This window comes from Tubulanus polymorphus, chromosome 8 (assembly GCF_964204645.1).
Source record: "Tubulanus polymorphus chromosome 8, tnTubPoly1.2, whole genome shotgun sequence".
Classification (NCBI taxonomy): Eukaryota; Metazoa; Nemertea; class Palaeonemertea; order Tubulaniformes; family Tubulanidae; genus Tubulanus; species Tubulanus polymorphus.
This window is the reverse complement of record NC_134032.1, coordinates 15,294,847-15,312,456: the sequence shown is the minus strand read 5'-3', so window position 1 is coordinate 15,312,456 and position 17,610 is coordinate 15,294,847. Positions and strand designations below refer to the sequence as shown.

At 45.0% G+C, this 17,610-nt stretch overlaps 1 protein-coding gene and 2 non-coding genes across 3 annotated transcripts in view; 2 read left to right on the top strand and 1 right to left on the bottom strand.

The window, feature by feature from the left end:
- The window catches only part of LOC141910409 (potassium voltage-gated channel subfamily KQT member 1-like), a 68,875-nt gene that overhangs the window by 36,834 nt on the left and 14,431 nt on the right, over positions 1-17,610 (bottom strand). The gene's annotated exons all lie outside the window — the stretch shown is intronic.
- On the top strand, positions 8,247-8,319 carry Trnaa-agc (transfer RNA alanine (anticodon AGC)). Its single transcript has one exon. It is a non-coding gene; the product is annotated as a tRNA-Ala (tRNA).
- On the top strand, positions 8,775-8,847 carry Trnaa-agc (transfer RNA alanine (anticodon AGC)). Its single transcript has one exon. It is a non-coding gene; the product is annotated as a tRNA-Ala (tRNA).

Here is a 17,610-nt window from a genome sequence, read left to right as displayed (position 1 = left end):
TCTAACAACTTAAAACCAGTCTAAACTCATTTTAGTTCTATAACCAATCTAACAACTTAAAACCAGTCTAAACTCATTTTAGTTCTATAGCCAATCTAACAACTTAAGACCAGTTTAAGCTCATTGTTTTCTATTACCGATGTCATAAGTTTAAACTATGGCTGAACGATTGCAATTCGGACTATGAGAAGAATCTCGGAATAGAAAAGAATCTCACGTACACGGCGTTAAGAGGATTGCCGCGACGAGTGTCCTAATCTCTTGTAATACAAACAAACAGTTGCGTGAACAGAAAATAACCGGTGTTCAACAGGGATGTGTCATGTCGCCTCTCAGTTTGTGTCATCGCTTCACCTGTTCGGCTTCCTGTTTCCGGTTAGTCTCGCAGATTGACACGTCACCCGCGCGTCACACGACGTCACCGCAGGATCGACTCAAAAACACGACGACTGCTGCAAACCTCGGAATAATAATTCAAACATGAAAAAAAAATACTCGTATCGAAGGATGACGAGAGAGAGAGTAAATAAAGGATGCGTTAACCAGCGGGGAGACGTGTCAAAGGTGCTTATAGAAAAACAGAACTATATCTGGGATTCGAACCCATGACAGGAGCATTTAACTAGGGGGTAAAAGTGTCAGAGCTGGTTGTGAAAAAACAGACCTATATCTGGGATTCGGACCCATCATAATACCTTAGGTTATGTAGTTCAATGCCATGCCTTAGGGCACTTCAGAACAGCTGGGATTCGAACACGGAACCTCCCGATTGAGAGTCCACGCCCTAACCAATCGGCCACACGGATCCACTGACATCCATGTGATTACGGCTAACTCTTATGCACCCGGCCGTCGCGCACACTGGATTGTACTGGGTTGAAATTAACGGTATTATCAGGTTAGCGCTGATTGGACGGTGATATTTCATCAGTTGAAAACGAATCTACTTAGTTTAACTTAATAAAACGCATTTTCGGCACTGATCCCACGATCGACCATTCTGTACGTCGATTGAAAAACCAAATCGTCTAGAGCAGGGTCCAGACTTAGAGGGGTACAGGGTACAGACTGAGAGGGGTACAGGGTCAGACTGAGAGGGGTACAGGGTCAGACTGAGAGTGGTACAGGGTCAGACTTAGAGGGGTACAGGGTCCAAACTGAGAGGGGTACAGGGTCAGACTTAGAGGGGTACAGGGTCCAGACTTAGAGGGGTACAGGGTCAGACTTAGAGGGGTACAGGGTCAGACTGAGAGGGGTACAGGGTCCAGACTTAGAGGGGTACAGGGTCAGACTGAGAGGGGTACAGGGTCAGACTGAGAGGGGTACAGGGTCAGACTGAGAGTGGTACAGGGTCAGACTTAGAGGGGTACAGGGTCCAAACTGAGAGGGGTACAGGGTCAGACTTAGAGGGGTACAGGGTCCAGACTTAGAGGGGTACAGGGTCAGACTTAGAGGGGTACAGGGTCAGACTGAGAGGGGTACAGGGTCCAGACTTAGAGGGGTACAGGGTCAGACTGAGAGGGGTACAGGGTCAGACTTAGAGGGGTACAGGGTCAGACTTAGAGGGGTACAGGGTCCAGACTTAGGCGGATACAGGGTCAGACTTAGAGGGGTACAGGGTCAGACTTAGAGGGGTACAGGGTCAGACTGAGAGGGGTACAGGGTCAGACTGAGAGGGGTACAGGGTCAGACTGAGAGTGGTACAGGGTCAGACTTAGAGGGGTACAGGGTCCAAACTGAGAGGGGTACAGGGTCAGACTTAGAGGGGTACAGGGTCCAGACTTAGAGGGGTACAGGGTCAGACTTAGAGGGGTACAGGGTCAGACTGAGAGGGGTACAGGGTCCAGACTTAGAGGGGTACAGGGTCAGACTGAGAGGGGTACAGGGTCAGACTTAGAGGGGTACAGGGTCAGACTTAGAGGGGTACAGGGTCCAGACTTAGGCGGATACAGGGTCAGACTTAGAGGGGTACAGGGTCAGACTTAGACGGATACAGGGTCAGACTTAGAGGGGTACAGGGTCCAGACTTAGACGGATACAGGGTCAGACTTAGAGGGGTACAGGGTCCAGACTTAGAGGGGTACAGGGTCCAGACTCAGGGGAGTACAGGGTAAAGACAAAGGGGGTGCAGGATTCAAGTTGAGAGGGGTACACGGTCCAGGCTGAGGGCTACAGAGCCCGGACTCTGATTAGTCCTTGCGTAAAAGTCAATGGTACCTACGAGCAAGATGATATCTCGTAGCGGTGGTACTAACAGACTGAGAGGGGTACAGGGTCAGACTGAGAGGGGTACAGGGTCTCTGATAAGTCCTTGCGTAAAACTCAATGGTACCTACGAGCAAGATGATATCTCGTAGCGGTGGTACTAACAGACTGAGGGGCTACAGAACTGATGTAGAAATAAAACAATACCAAATACAACTCGACGATCGACACAATTAATGATGACATAAATAAAATGTAGCAGACAACAGACGCTGTTGTAAGTAGAGTATGTCTGATTATTGTTCGCGAAATTCCACACAGATTCTCGCACCGATCTTGTCGAACCTGTCATTATTATCCGCGTTGCTAAGTAACTGTTGAATACAGCGCATTACGACGGAAGTTTGAAAAGTTAGTTTAACGGTTATTTGCGGAGACTGAGGAGTAGGAGTGAGTGAAGAGAGTGGGAGGGAGAGAGAGAGGGGATGGGAGGTAGGGAAGGGGGAGAGGGGAGAGAGTGGGATAGAGTGGGAGGGAGAGAGAGAGGGGATGGGAGGTAGGGAAGGGGGAGAGGGGAGAGAGTGGGAGAGAGTGGGAGGGAGAGAGAGAAGGGATGGGAGGTAGGGAAGGGGAGAGAGTGGGAGAGAGTGGGAGGGAGAGAGAGAGGGGAGGGGAAGTAGGGAAGGGGAGAGGGGAGAGATAGGGAGGGGTGAGGGGAAAGGGGGTAGGAAAAAGTAGATAGGGGTGGGAGGGAAAGAGAAGAGGGGCTGGGAAAGGGGGGAGCAAGAGAGAGAAGGGGGGAAGGGTCATCGCTACAACTATTGGATCGACGGACCTCATGACGGAAGGTGAATATGAGTCTGCCGCCACTGAGCTTACAAGCCTGCCACGATCTTCCGGTATCTGATGGAAATCTATACAATAACACTAGGCTATTGACGTCCAGCGTTACGTCACACGCACTCTCAACAGCTGTGCTTCATGAGTTTACACTTGCCGTGTGACATAAACACTTACTGTTTGCGATAGTACTACGCGCGTATTGACACTTCTGTCAAGAGGCTCATCACTTCCCGCAGGGTACTACTTAACCTGATCGCCAGCCTCCTTATATCATTGACCAGATCATCGCCAGCCTCCTAGCTTTTATTCCAGTGATCAGACCGATTTTATTCTCTGACGAAGAGGATAAAACGTAATATGCTGTCACCAGGGGTCGCCTGTGGTTGCCTGCCGAAGGTAGTATCTTCGAATGGGTTCAGCGTCGGAGATTGTGAAAGTGGTTTTCACGTCACCAGACTTCAGACAACATTCGCTCGCTCCCCATCCCTCCCCTCCTACCTTCTCACCCGGCTCGCTCCCCATCCCTCCCCTCCTTCCCTCTCACCCGGCTCGCTCCCCATCCCTCCCCTCCTTCCCTCTCACCCGGAGTAACCCGATAACTCGCCGTAAATTGAGATAAAACGGTTAAATGTATAGATAAAAGTGGTCGCTCAATCACCGCTGTCCATTACTCGCAACCGAGACCGGACATTGATAAAAACTATCCGGTAAAAGGAACAGACAGTCGACCACAGCAGCAGCAGCAGTAGTCGCTGCTAATGGCTCTATTAAACACAGCCGGTTTAACAGGGACTACTTTTAGTCCAGTCTATACCAGTTCATGATATATATATATAAGTTCATTCAACGTGAAAGAAAACATTTTCAGTACGAAAACAAAGCAAAGGAAATAATACATAATACATAATACATAATACATATAGCATGATACATGATACATAATACATAACATATATTTCAGGATACATAACACATAATACATAATACATAATGCAAAGTTTCGTTCTCGCATCACCACCGTGTTTAAAAACAAAGATGGATACTAGTATGGCGGCTGGGGGACGAGGGTGGAGGGGGGGTGGCTGGGGTGGCTGGGATGCGATAAATTCTGAAATGGAACGAAAAAAATATGAAGTAATTGTACTTACCTATTGGATCGTATCAGCGATTATCGAAATGTCGTATGTCGAATGTAGCATGTTGAATGTCGCATGTTGCATTTTGAATCGCGATGGACGAACGTTGGAAAATATGAAAAAAGAAAATAGAACAGAAATTGTATTTTGATACAGACAACTGTGGAACTGGATTGAGAGTCAAATTAAACCCACACAACTGTGGAACTGGGTCCGGAGTTAAACCCACACAACTGTGGAACTGGATTGAGAGTCAAATTAAACCCACACAACTGTGGAACTGGGTCCGGAGTTAAACCCACACAACTGTGGAACTGGATCCACAGTTAAATCAAACCCACATTGCTGTGGAACAGGATCCGGAGTTAAACCCACACAACTGTGGAACTGGATCCACAGTTAAATCAAACCCACATTGCTGTGGAACAGGATCCGGAGTTAAACCCACAAAACTGTGGAACTGTGTCCAGATTCAAACTAAACCCACACAACTGTGGAACTGGATCCGGAGTCAAATTGAACCCGCACAACTGTGGAACTGGGTCCGGAGTCAAATTGAACCCAGACAACTGTGGAACTGGATCCGGAGTCAAATTAGAATACAACAGAATAGCTGTTTCGTTGCCTCTGATGAACAGATGACTCGCGAGTCGTGTGAATCGAATTTAAATCATCAAACACTCAGTTATTTTGGTCATGAATATGAAATACTTTTGAGGAAATTGCCGAACAGTTCACGGTAGAATAACTAATCGTTTGGAGCGATGATTTAGCAGCACCGATAAGTAATACTAATTACAGATCAAAGAAAGACGAAAGTCGAATAGCTGTCAGTATAGAGTGTCGGATTTATTCCTGTCGTAGCTGTGTGGAGACGAGGGGGTTGTTACCACAGCTTGCAGAAGGGGAGGGGGGTTACCATAGCTGTGTGGGGAGGGGGTTACCATAGCTGTGCGGGAATGGAGTTAACCACAGTTGTGTTGGGGGGTCAATATCCTACACCTTGTTACAGTAAAGAATTGAGTTAAAACAACTTCATTGGTGAAATCAGAATTCTCTTGTATTGAGAGAGAGAGAGAGAGAGAGAGAGAGAGAGAGAGAGAGAGAGAGAGAGAGAGAGAGAGAGAGAGAGAGAGAGAGAGAGAGAGAGAGAGAGAGAGGGAGAGGGAGAGGGAGAGGGAGAGGGAGAGGGAGAGGGAGAGGGAGAGGGAGAGGGAGAGGGAGAGGGAGAGGGAGAGGGAGAGGGAGAGGGAGAGGGAGAGGGAGAGGGAGAGGGAGAGGGAGAGGGAGAGGGGGAGGGAGAGGGAGAGGGAGGGGGAAGAGAGGGGAGGGAGAGGGAGGAGAGAGGGGAGGGAGAGGGAGAGGGAGGAGAGGGAGAGGGAGGACACGTCCGAGGCGGTGTCCATGTTCTACTGATACCCCACAACCCACACGCGATTTGACTCTTAAACACCACTCCGATGACGAGAGTTCACTTTTCATTAAAATAAATCATCATTTATTTAAACATTCTGATTAACAAATTGCGTTATAAAAAGCCATGAAGCCGACAGAACATGAGAAGTTGATTTATTACTTTAATCCGCAGCGAGGGAGAGATGAGGAGGGCGGGGGGAGGGTGTCGGGTTTGTAACAGCTAAGCGATGATAAGCGAAATGGTGATTGACATTTTATGTGACGTTAACTGCGCAATGAAAGCTCGTTAAATGTCGTTAGAATGTTGTAAAAATGACGACGTTTTTATAAAAAACAACAAAATGTGTAAACGGCTCTTTTCAACTTCGTGAAGCTGTCACGTATAGAATCGTTGAATAGCGGAGTGAAGATCTATCCTAAAATTGGGTTTAGACCGAATCTAGGGTGTCATTTTGGTTCTATAGCCAGTTGTAGGACCTATAAGTAATTAAAATGAGCTTAGACTGATCTTAAGTTGTTAGATTGGTTATAGAACCAAAATGAGCTTAGACTGATCTTAAGTTGTTAGATTGGTTATAGAACCAAAATGAGTTTAGACTGGTCTTAAGTTGTTAGATTGGCTATAGAACTGAAATGAGCTTAGACTGGTCTTAAGTTGTTAGATTGGCTATAGAACCAGAATGAGTTTAGACTGGTCTTAAGTTGTTAGATTGGTTATAGAACCAAAATGAGCTTAGACTGGTCTAGAAGTGTAAACCTTGACTACGGAACAGCAGGTTTCCGGTCGACTAGAACCATCTAGAAATAATTTACAATAAAGGATTTCTATATATTTTATAGGTACGGTAATGCATAAACAAATCAGAAGTTGAATAAATCAAATAAATTCATTATTTTGTAAGAAAAAAAGATGAAATATTTTTTCGTGCAAGAATTAAGTGGCGATATTTCTAAAGTAGCATCAGCGGCATCAACTTCTGCGAAACGACAGAACCAAATCCCTTCTTTCTCTCTGGAAAATTGATGAGTCGACTTCTAAATATGCGGTGTCGGTCGGCGCGAAGATGAATGGCGGTCGTCACACAACAGCACGTTATTTATGGCTTTTTATTTCAACCACCTACCGATAACTACAACAAAACCACGCAATCGTTCATCGTGTGCCAAAGCACGCACACACGCACACGCGTGTGCGTTTTTCGAATCTAATGATCGATACCTTTTTTTTCCAGTGATGGTGGTGATGGTGGTGGCGGTGATTATGTTGATATCGTAGCATGCAATATTGATTAACGGGTGTGTTGAACGACCACAGTCGAAATAGAGGAACTTTGTAAATTGTTTAAGCGCGGGCGGTTTTCGGCAGACGACAACTACAGAGCGGTTGTTTAATCTATAATAAACCGAACGGCATAAATCTTACTGCGGTAATCGAGGATCCACTAGGGGCGCACTTGACTGTATACTCAGTACTGATCAGTGTAATATCTGGCAAAACTACTGTGGCACTCGAGGATCCGCTAGGTGGGGCTAGTATGAGATCGGTAAATGGTAATGCTATTGTGGCAATTGAAGATCCCCAAGGTGGCGCTAGTGTACAATCTGTCCTTGACTAGACAGGATCTTTAATGAATTCTATACCGGAATTCGTTTCCAGTTCAAATCCGTATTTTTATGGTTGTTTTATCAGTAATGTTGGAAATTTTGGTAACAGTTTGACTATCTGGACCTTCGAAGACCTATATCAGGTCATGTACCATCAAAACTGACTTATCTAGGTCACGTGATGTACTACAGATGGAGTGAGGCCTGACGGGTAATTCAACCGGTCGAATTTCATCCACAATTCCAGAGAGGAAGTGTTCTCCACGCGAATTAACCGGAAGACGATATCACGGAGCTCGCAGCCGATACCGCGGGGACCAATCAGCGGACGATGCAGCTGATCTAGTCTGCCGCTGGCTGTAACCGACGTTTTTCGCGGATACGGCACAGATGACGCTAGGGCCGACTTGTCTCGCGTTCCCGGATGTCAGGGGACGCATTCGCAGTTGGTGCGAGGAAAGCGGAATCGAAGGAAACGCGGACGTTTGGGACTCGGAATATGGACTTCGCGCAACGAAAACACCTGAATTCTGACACTTACGTATTTCAAGAGGGATATTATCTTTTCCGTTTCATCGTCGCTACAAAAAGAATCCCGTGGTTCTTACTTGACTGCAACTTTACGTACAAAGTTGCCACCAGGGGGCGATGTAGCACCACACTGACAATTGTTTATAGAGTTGGTGTCTCAAAACCATGTGAAACTCTATGATTAACGATTAACTACCGTTGTAATTATTCTTTTTTTCAGGGGTGGGGGTTAGATCTAGATTTTTACTCAATGGTGGATTGTTAAAATGCAATGATACGCTGAACACTATAGTGACGTCACAACTAAACGGGGGCACTGAACGACCCGCGACGCAAGCTGTGGCTGTCGAGCTTGTAGAATTTATAAATCATAAGACATAAGACGTCGAACTTCTGTCACCGTAACAAATGTGCGCACAAACCACAGATGTGCTAAATAACTATCAGTATGAATAAAAAATCAAACCATTCGACGGATGTCAACCAATACGTTTCATTTCACTTCAACACGGGGAACTAGCTCAATTGGTAGAGCGCTCGCTTAGCATGTGAGAGGTACCGGGATCGATGCCCGGGTTCTCCACGGACTTTTTTTTGTCCAACCAGAACCAAACCAGTGGATAGTTGACAAAGTGACAATTAAAAGTCAATTGTTAGTTCGGTATTTATCCGCTGGTTATCATCTTTCGTCTGCCGACCCAGGGGTCAGTTGGTCAAAGAAAAGTGGCGGTCAAAGAAGTTGGTTAAAGAAAACTGGCGGATAAATACCAAATAAGTACAATAAACTTTCAATTGTAACTTTTTCAACCATCCAATTGTTAATTCTAACTGGCCCCAGGAGTGTTGAACTGGATCCTTTACTGATTCCAGGGGGCGCTGTAGTTGCTCAAAAGTTGGTTAGAGATGACAAGTTGATGAATATGCCACAGTTACAAACTGTGCGCGCAAACCACAGATGTGCGAAATATCTATGAGTATGAATAAAAAATCAAACCACTCGACGGATATGAACCAATGCATTTTATATATTTGTAACACGGGGAACTAGCTCAGATGGTAGAGCGCTCGCTTAGCATGTGAGAGGTACCGGGATCGATGCCCGGGTTCTCCACTTTTTTTTAGTCCAGTGACAATCAAAAGTCGGTATCTATCCACCGGTTATCATCTTTCATCTGCAGCTCCAGGGGTCAGTTAGTCAAAAGTTAGTTGAAGATACACTCGCTACTCAGTCTGAGAGGACTGCGGAAGTCCAAATAGTCTGAGTTAGTTACGCTGACCGTCGGATGCGTTATGGTTTCTGGTGAGCGCCACGCCCTAGAACACTGTCACACAGCAATGGGTTACCATAAATACCTCATAATTCACACAAATTCCTTCATAAACAATGATATCTACACGAATGTGTAATTTGCATTATTAGCGGCCACGCCTGTTCCAAACATGAACCCGTCATCCAACCTACTACCCTGCCCAGGGTTGCCCAGGGTTGCCCAGTTGCCTTTTCAGCTATTCCTCGTATAGCCCTTGTATCCACACACAAGCCAAGTATCCGACCCAGCGACGGGTCCAGTACCTATCATCCACTAAATACCGGATATCATCCACTAAATACCAGATTTGGAAGGGCACTTATAATACTCTGCACACACGGCGCCTTTTCGTGGCTAACAATGATTTCAAACGTTCCGTTTTGTTTCTACTCAACAGTTACTAAACCGAAATCTTTTTGAAATGATAACTCACACACCACGACCGTTATCTAGTTTATACATTATAATAAGGAAGTACCAGGGGCGGATTTAGCCCGTGTCGACCGAAACGGTCGGAATTTTAAAGTGCCTGTTAATTTTTTTCTCTGTATAAAAATTTGCCGTTGTAACCACCTGAGATACACAATAGATATTTTTCCTAAATATATAACCTATGTTTCTTGACTAAATGCCTTTCAGAGATGCCCAGAAAGCTCTAAAATGATAGTAAAATCTCAAAGATTTTCCGCCCTAAATTATGAATATATGCCCTTTTTATTGGTCGACATGGTCACAACATGCCCCTGGATCCGCCACTGAGTACAGAGGGATCTCGTGCGAATCTTGTGCGGGCTAAAGTGGAATCGCCGCATAAATCGAGCTCTTTTCGTTTTATCCAAATCTGGATTGATACGAATATTCCAGCTGCAAGGACATGTTAGGATCCATCGTAATAAACTAGTTTTGTATTAACAAACTTCAACTCAGAATTCAGAATTTCGGGATGGGAAAGGGCACTGTGGTAAATCATCTCCGCATTCTCGAATAACACGACCTGAATCGGTGCCCGCAGCCTGAAGCGGCCTTGACATTGCGTACTAATCGTCGGTTCTACGGTTTTGATTTAACGCGTAAAAAAGTAGATCGTCAAAACGATATTTTTCTTTACTACTATAGTTTATCGATTAGCGGATCGTATCAGCAAGTCTTCACTGGTCGATAAATCGATAATGAAACGTACCCGTAACGCGTGCGGGGCGTCTTTCCGGTCTGTTCGTGTCTCGACAGACGATCAGTTACCGGTATAGACTCATGCACGTAAATATTGAACTTGAGCAGAAAATCTTCTTGAAATATTCCATCCATGTACATACACCGGGAGCCGGGGAGAGGTAGAGCCACAGGGACAGAGAGGGAGAGAGGAACAGAGAGGGGAGGGACAGAGAGGGAGAGAGGGAAAGGGACAGGGGGAGGGACAGGGACAGAGAGGGAGAGAGGGACAGAGAGGGGAGGGACAGAGAGGGAGAGAGGGATAGGGACAGGGGGAGGGACAGGGACAGAGAGGGAGAGAGGGACAGGGACAGGGGGAGGGACAGGGACAGAGAGGGAGAGAGGGACAGGGACAGGGGGAGGGACAGGGAGAGAGAGGGAGAGAGGGACGGGGACAGGGGGAGGGACAGGGAGAGAGAGGGAGAGAGGGACAGGGACAGGGGGAGGGACAGGGAGAGAGAGGGAGAGAGGGACAGGGACAGGGAGAGGAAAAGGGGGAGAGAGAGGGACAGGGACAGGGGGAGGGACAGGGACAGAGAGGACATGGAGGGACAGGGAGGGACAGGGAGGGCGGACAGGGCCAGTGACAGTGGCAGTGACAGGAACAGGAACAGGGACAAGGAGAGAGAGAGATATCCTTCAGAATAATACCTAAATTAACAACACCTAATCATACATTTATTCGTCTGCGCAAGGAAACTCGCTGTAAACAGCAACAGCAGCTACAGACGACACGACGGAAATATGACGAAATAAATAAATAAATGTGACATATCCGCCGCAGGTCCCGGGGGCGTCACGAACACCGGCGCTACAGCTTCACACGGCTGATTATTATTGATATCAACATCAATGAGAAATTGCTGTAGCCGTTTCATTACAACTGTACTCCTTCGACATTTATTACACCGCGCGCGTAATAACTGCATCATTTTCTACTGATGAAAAATACGTCGCGAAATTACTGCGGGTGCAAATTTTCGCGACGATCTTATTTTCGCTGTATTGGGGTTGATGTATTCACGATGATATCATTTTTGCTGTATTGGTTATAATGTATTTACAAGGATCTTATATCTGCTGTATTGGTGAGGATCTTATTGTTGCTGTATTGTATTTCCGAGGATTTTTTTTTCGTTATATTGGCGACGATGTATTCGCGGAGATCTTATTTTTGCTGTTTCGTCGACGATCTATTCGCGGTGATTTTACTTTTGCTGTTTTGGCGACGATCTATTCGCGGGGATCTTATTTTCGCTGTATGACGAAATATTCTATCGAATATGATATAAGCCGTCAATAATCCACTGTGTCGTTGCCGTCTGCGCGGCTCACCCGTTTAGACAGACACCCTAATTGAATACACACGGAAATGATTAATGCCGCCGACTCTGGCAATCGAGGGATTACCTATAAGATCCACCAACTCCATCTAGCGGATCATCGATTGCCACAGTCAGCGAGTTCCACCATCGGACAAAATGTTATTACAGATATCAAATTGAGCTTGATTGGACATTTTCCATAACGCCATCTGGCGGATCCTCTATCGCCGCAGTAAATAACGACCTCCAATGAATAAACAATGTGATAAGTCTATTTTTCCACACTAACGCCATCTGGCGGATGTTCGATATCCACAATGGAAAATTGTATAGAAAATTTTCCAACATGATTGAAAAAAATATTCTTCATTGAATCAACTTAATAATTTGATTTCAATATTCACCCTAGCGGATCCTCGATTGCCACAGTTGGTTACAATTGCGCAGTGAATATCTAAATACTAACATGTTCACACAATCCGTTATGTATCATATAACAAATATCTGGCGTGTGCCTATTCGTCCGATGCGGCGCGGTCACGTGGTCTCGTGACTATACTCGGCTAATACGAGTCAGGAAAATACGTTATCAGGTGCGCGCGCAATTGCGAGAGAGATTTAATCAAAAACGTAATTAATCCTTACGAAACGAAACGACGACGTTAGCGTGATTCTGGTAATTACCAGACTGGTAATCATTATGTGTGTACGTCGATGTACACGATCTCGCGAAATTCAGTGACTGAAGCAAAGATTGGGCAGTTTTACCGAATAATCTAGTTATTATTATAACAATAGCTATGTTCACACGCAGTTTCCATGGTGACTGATTATGTTAATCAAGGTCGCATTGTTGCTAAAGAAATTATCAACAACAATTGAAATGATGAAAACGATTTAAAAGGATTTTGGTCTGGGATGCGCATGACTCGGTTTAAAAAGGTGACCTCTACCGCCCGAGTACCAGATCAGAAACAGCTGACTATTCAATTCGTGACGTCTGACGCGGGTGTGATTGACATAACGGTCGGATATTGACCCCTAATGACGATGGCTTCCAGACCCGCTGGTTCTCAGGAATAGCCGCTAGCGTATAGTGTATAGATTAATCGATAGATGTCGGTATAAGTAAGTGCTTCCGGTGGCAATCGGGAATGATAGTGTTATCGGAACACCTGTCAGATAACCAGGTCATTTATATTACCAATACCATAGGTATTCCACTGACTGCCGGGCATCGTGCAGTTTTGGATTCATCCTCCTTCTCTGCCAAGGTTTAACAAGGATCCACGCCGTGCTGCTCCCTTAGAACCCGACACACACGGCAAAACGTTTTACCCACAATTTTATGTTTGCCGTTTTGTGTTTTGCCTGAAAAACACACCACACGGCATAAACAAAAACATGTCGAAAAAGATGGGCAAAAAACTATTTTTCCCGCCGTGTGCGTTTTGCTTTAAGAACATCGTAATGCCAAATTAAGAATTCCTGTCTATGTGGTGATATCTAAATCTTCATTTCCAAAGCGGTTTCATACAAAAGAGCCCCAGTGGAAAGGTCGCCATGACGCCAATTGGAAAATTCGACGTTCGCAATTAGCGAAGTGTCAAATAACAATGATAGATGTTGGTAATTTGAAATTTCAAACGGCAAAGAAAAAGAACAAAAAGAAAAACGGTCGCGTATTGTTAACAAACTTAATAATATCCGCTACGTTTCACGGCGCATAAAATGGGTCGATAAATGTAACAACACTCGAGTTCGTTCCGATATTAGTTTAGAATGTGTATTCGAAAACATCCTATTTCTAAACGGCCGCTTCCAGCATTATTGAATTCGTGAACAAATAAATCTTCAGTTCTTATAGCGAAACATGATTAATTGCCTGGTCTTCGTTTCACCTTGGCTACGAATTAACATTAAACACGGAACATGAACTACTATATTCCATTCATGAACGGACGATGCGTGGTTTTCTTTCTGAGGAAACTTTGCATGCTTTTTGGGGTACATATAAATACCTCATTGAGGAGTCTGAAAGGAAAGCCAAAATTCGCAGATAGCAACTGAATATCCGATATTATTCCAGTTCTGTACGATTAAGAGGGATTGGTAAAGAGTCTCCTTTGAGAAAGTCCTAAACTCTGTGAAATTTCTTGAATAAGAACATCGATACCTCATCTGTGAGGGGAGAAGTTCACCGAGAACCTCATTGCGATTGCTCCACTCACAGCTGTGAGGGGAGTGGGTTCGACCGAGAACCTCATTGCGATTGCTCCACTCACGCTGTGAGGGGAGTGGGTTCGACCGAACTATTGTATACACGTCGAGAAGAGGCCTTTTTCTATAATCACGTGGTCTACTAATTAATCCCTCTATGACGTCAGCATCTAGAACAAACACATAATCACAAGCGATCGAGCAGTTGGAAAAAATAGACTCTCACGTCACGAAACGACGCCGGGAGAAAAAGATTTCTAATGAACCGTGGTATTTCACTACGTCGTTTTCGGGCGGTAAATAGTGTAATTAAACAGAGGAAAATGGAGAACGGAAAACGAGGAAGCCGAAACCGAAACGAAGAAAATGAGATATTTAATAACCTCGTCTTTTCTTTACTTTTATCCGTAACGTTGACGACGACGATGATGATGACGAGACCGTCCTTTGCGGTATGGTAATTAATCCCTGGATAGAGAAAGGCGTCATTATCCGTGATGCAGACGATATCTCTCTGCGCGTTGTGTATATGTATGTTATAATTATGACGTTGTTATTTTCTCGTCATCTGCGAGCCTCGTATTAATAAATGATCACAGTAATGCATCAATCCACCAGAGCCCCAGGGCAATATGCCAGAGCCCCAGGGCAATATGTCAATACATCCGATCCGAGCCCTATGGGCCGCCACCCAACCTTGTACCTCGGTTACCCTGATGTTTGTACTGGGCCTATATTCCCTAGTTTCCCAACTTGTTTTGGGCCTATATGCCTCATAGCTAGTCGTGGGCACATATGCCCGAGTATCTCAGCTAGTCGTGGGCACATATGCCCGAGTATCTCAGCTAGTTGTGGGCACATATGCCCGAGTATCTCAGCTAGTTGTGGGCACATATGCCCGAGTATTTTAGTATATCATGTTACTACCATCCAGATAATACTGTGGTATTTCACACTGTGTTTCCCCACACCGGAAACCGAATAGAGGAACTGATTTTGAAAAGATCTCAATGAACGATGGAGGCTCATTCAATCATTTTCGACTACTAGTCATTTTATGACTGCTCAATGATTGACGGAGGCTCATTCAATCATTCCGTCTCCCAGTTCCTGTCGTCCGTTTGTAACAGCCTATAATGCAGTGTCAATCCGTGGGTGGCTCCGACAAGAATCTTAATGGAAAAAATTAAACGCCGTTGTCTCATTTGGGCAAATTGAATCGTAATAAAATTACTATCGATTATTTGTCGTTGGTGATTAACGCTCTAATGACGTGGCAGACGATATTTGAGTGATTACCGACAGACGACCGCATCGGTCCATTATAACGCCGCAATATTATTATCAACGGCAAATTGTAGGTATTGTAACGCGGTGTAATGTGGTTAACTAGCCAATCAGAAGTCAGCGCAGTTCAACAAGGTCACAAATTATTATGCATATTAGTTGCTGCACTATGAATAACAGCGTCTCAACAACAGACGACATTACAAAGTTTCGTGCGGATACTTAGCAGGACCGTAAGTGTCGTAAGAGCTGCGAAGCTGAGCTCAGAGGATATTTCTGAACCGTACCCTTGCGCCCTCTGTATAGCCCCCATCTTTAATTACTGTCCTAGTACACTGCTTAAAAACCAAAAACATTTCATAACCTCAGTATACTGTTATTGGGGTTTGCTGATCCTATGGCTACTGGATTACTATATATCATCATTATTTTCCCTTTAGTGTCTCCCTTTCGATCGACCACCCAGTTCGACCGCCAGGGGGCGTAAGTTATTTGTATAGATTTGTAAGTACAGCAGGAGTAGAAAAGACGATGAATTTTTGATTAAGGAGTCCTAGCACTGGCGGTCGCAGTATCAACAACACTTGAATAATGAAATATATTCTTTGATGTTGTTATCTAATCGATACTCTGCACATTGAAGAAAGATTGACCAGAATCTGGGCGTGGTTTCACAGATTTATTGACAGGTAAAGTGTGAATGAGTGTGCGTTATAAGTTGGGTGTGACCATCTTGTCCCTCGATGCGGCGCGCTTTCTGATCTAATCTAGGATTTGGTTTTATTAGTTTCTGATTGATGTTGATTAATGCAGTACCGCCACGCGATAAACAATACTTATAGTCACCCACGCCCTCTATAATACCACATCATATAATTAAACCTTGAGAGCATTGATTCCGAAAAATCGGACAACTTATAGAGAATGGTGAGCGATAGATCAAACTCTGTGAGGAGATTTTCGTGTGGCACTTTTTAATTGTGAATTGAAGTTAGTGATGATTCCACAAGTGTTCGGTAAACATCGTTTAGGTTGTTAAACTCTGACATACCCACACGGAAGTCCGCGCGTGTTCTATGTCAGGTGACCTTGAATTTTGACTATAATTCACGAACCAGTTCTACGGTTGTGAGTTAAGATTCGACTTCGGATTTCAATTAGTTCATTTCTAATGTAACTGAGATAACAATTATAATAATGATTTTCTTAAAAGATCTAGTTCCACAGTTGTGAGAGTTAGAGTTAACTGTGAACTCATAATCCAGTTCCCCAGTTGTGAGTTAGAGTTAACCCTGAAGTCAGGATCTAGTTCCACTTGTGAGTTCAGAGTTAACTGTGAACTCATAATCCAGTTCCACAGTGTGAGTAAGAGTTAACTCTGAACTCAGGATCCAGTTCCACAGTGTGAGTAAGAGTTAACTCTGAACTCAGGATCCAGTTCCACAGTGTGAGTTTGAGTTAACTCTGAACTCAGGATCCAGTTCTAGCCCTACGAATATGTTTTCTATGTGACACCTACAATCTGCGAATAACTGATTAATTTCACTGCAGGCTATGTAATCCAGAGCGAGCGAGTGAGAGAGAGAAAACACATTTCCGTAGCGGGCGATATTTCATAATTTCACACAGAAAAACAGATAAATATTCAACGTCATAATATCATAAATATCAATGTTTCGTAGAGGCAGACGATTCTCGCGGGAATGTAGACTCTAAACTGGTTCATCATAACACAGCGTCCGATTGTCATCTTCTATTGCTGACCATAATGATGACGATAAAACGATCTCTCTCCCTACCCCCCCCCCCCCTCTCTCTCTCTCTCTCTCTCCACCCACTCTCCCTCACCTCTCGCTCAGAGATCATCACACATCAAACGTCTCATATAAGATGAAATCCACGGTACAAACGGGACGCATATCGACGTAGTCTGCCTGCGTCGGCGTTAGTTCAAACAACCCGTCAAACGACTCGGATAAACCCCGCATACGCCAACCATACGTTTAAACGGTAGCGTAGCAGTAATTTCCGGTTTGATAGTGCGACTTCCGGTCCGCAACGAGAAATATCTGAGTAGAGGCGACCGAGCGTGAAACTAATGAACGGACCTCGATAAGGGGAGGGGGAGGCGGAGGGGAGGCGAAGGGGGAGGCGGAGGGGGAGGCGGAGGGGGAAGGGGGGTGTGGTTAACTCCCATTTTCTGTTACAGGTGAACAGTCGCAAATAATTTTATATGCATCAGCCATTTTTAATCGCTCACCAGGTGGCGGTGATGGTCGGTAACAAAATTGTAACATCTATCCGCCATTTTGATCCTGTTGGTGGGGTATGATCGGTGATATTTGTTGTTGTTCGCTAGGTGGCGGTAATTACTGGTCAATGATAAGGGAATACACGTAAGCGACACCGTACCATAGCGAAATACACACAAGCGACACCGTACCATAACACCAACCCCCTCTCTCCTCCCCTCCCTTACCCTCTCTTCCCTCCTCTCCCTCGTCCCTCTCCCCTCTCCCCTCC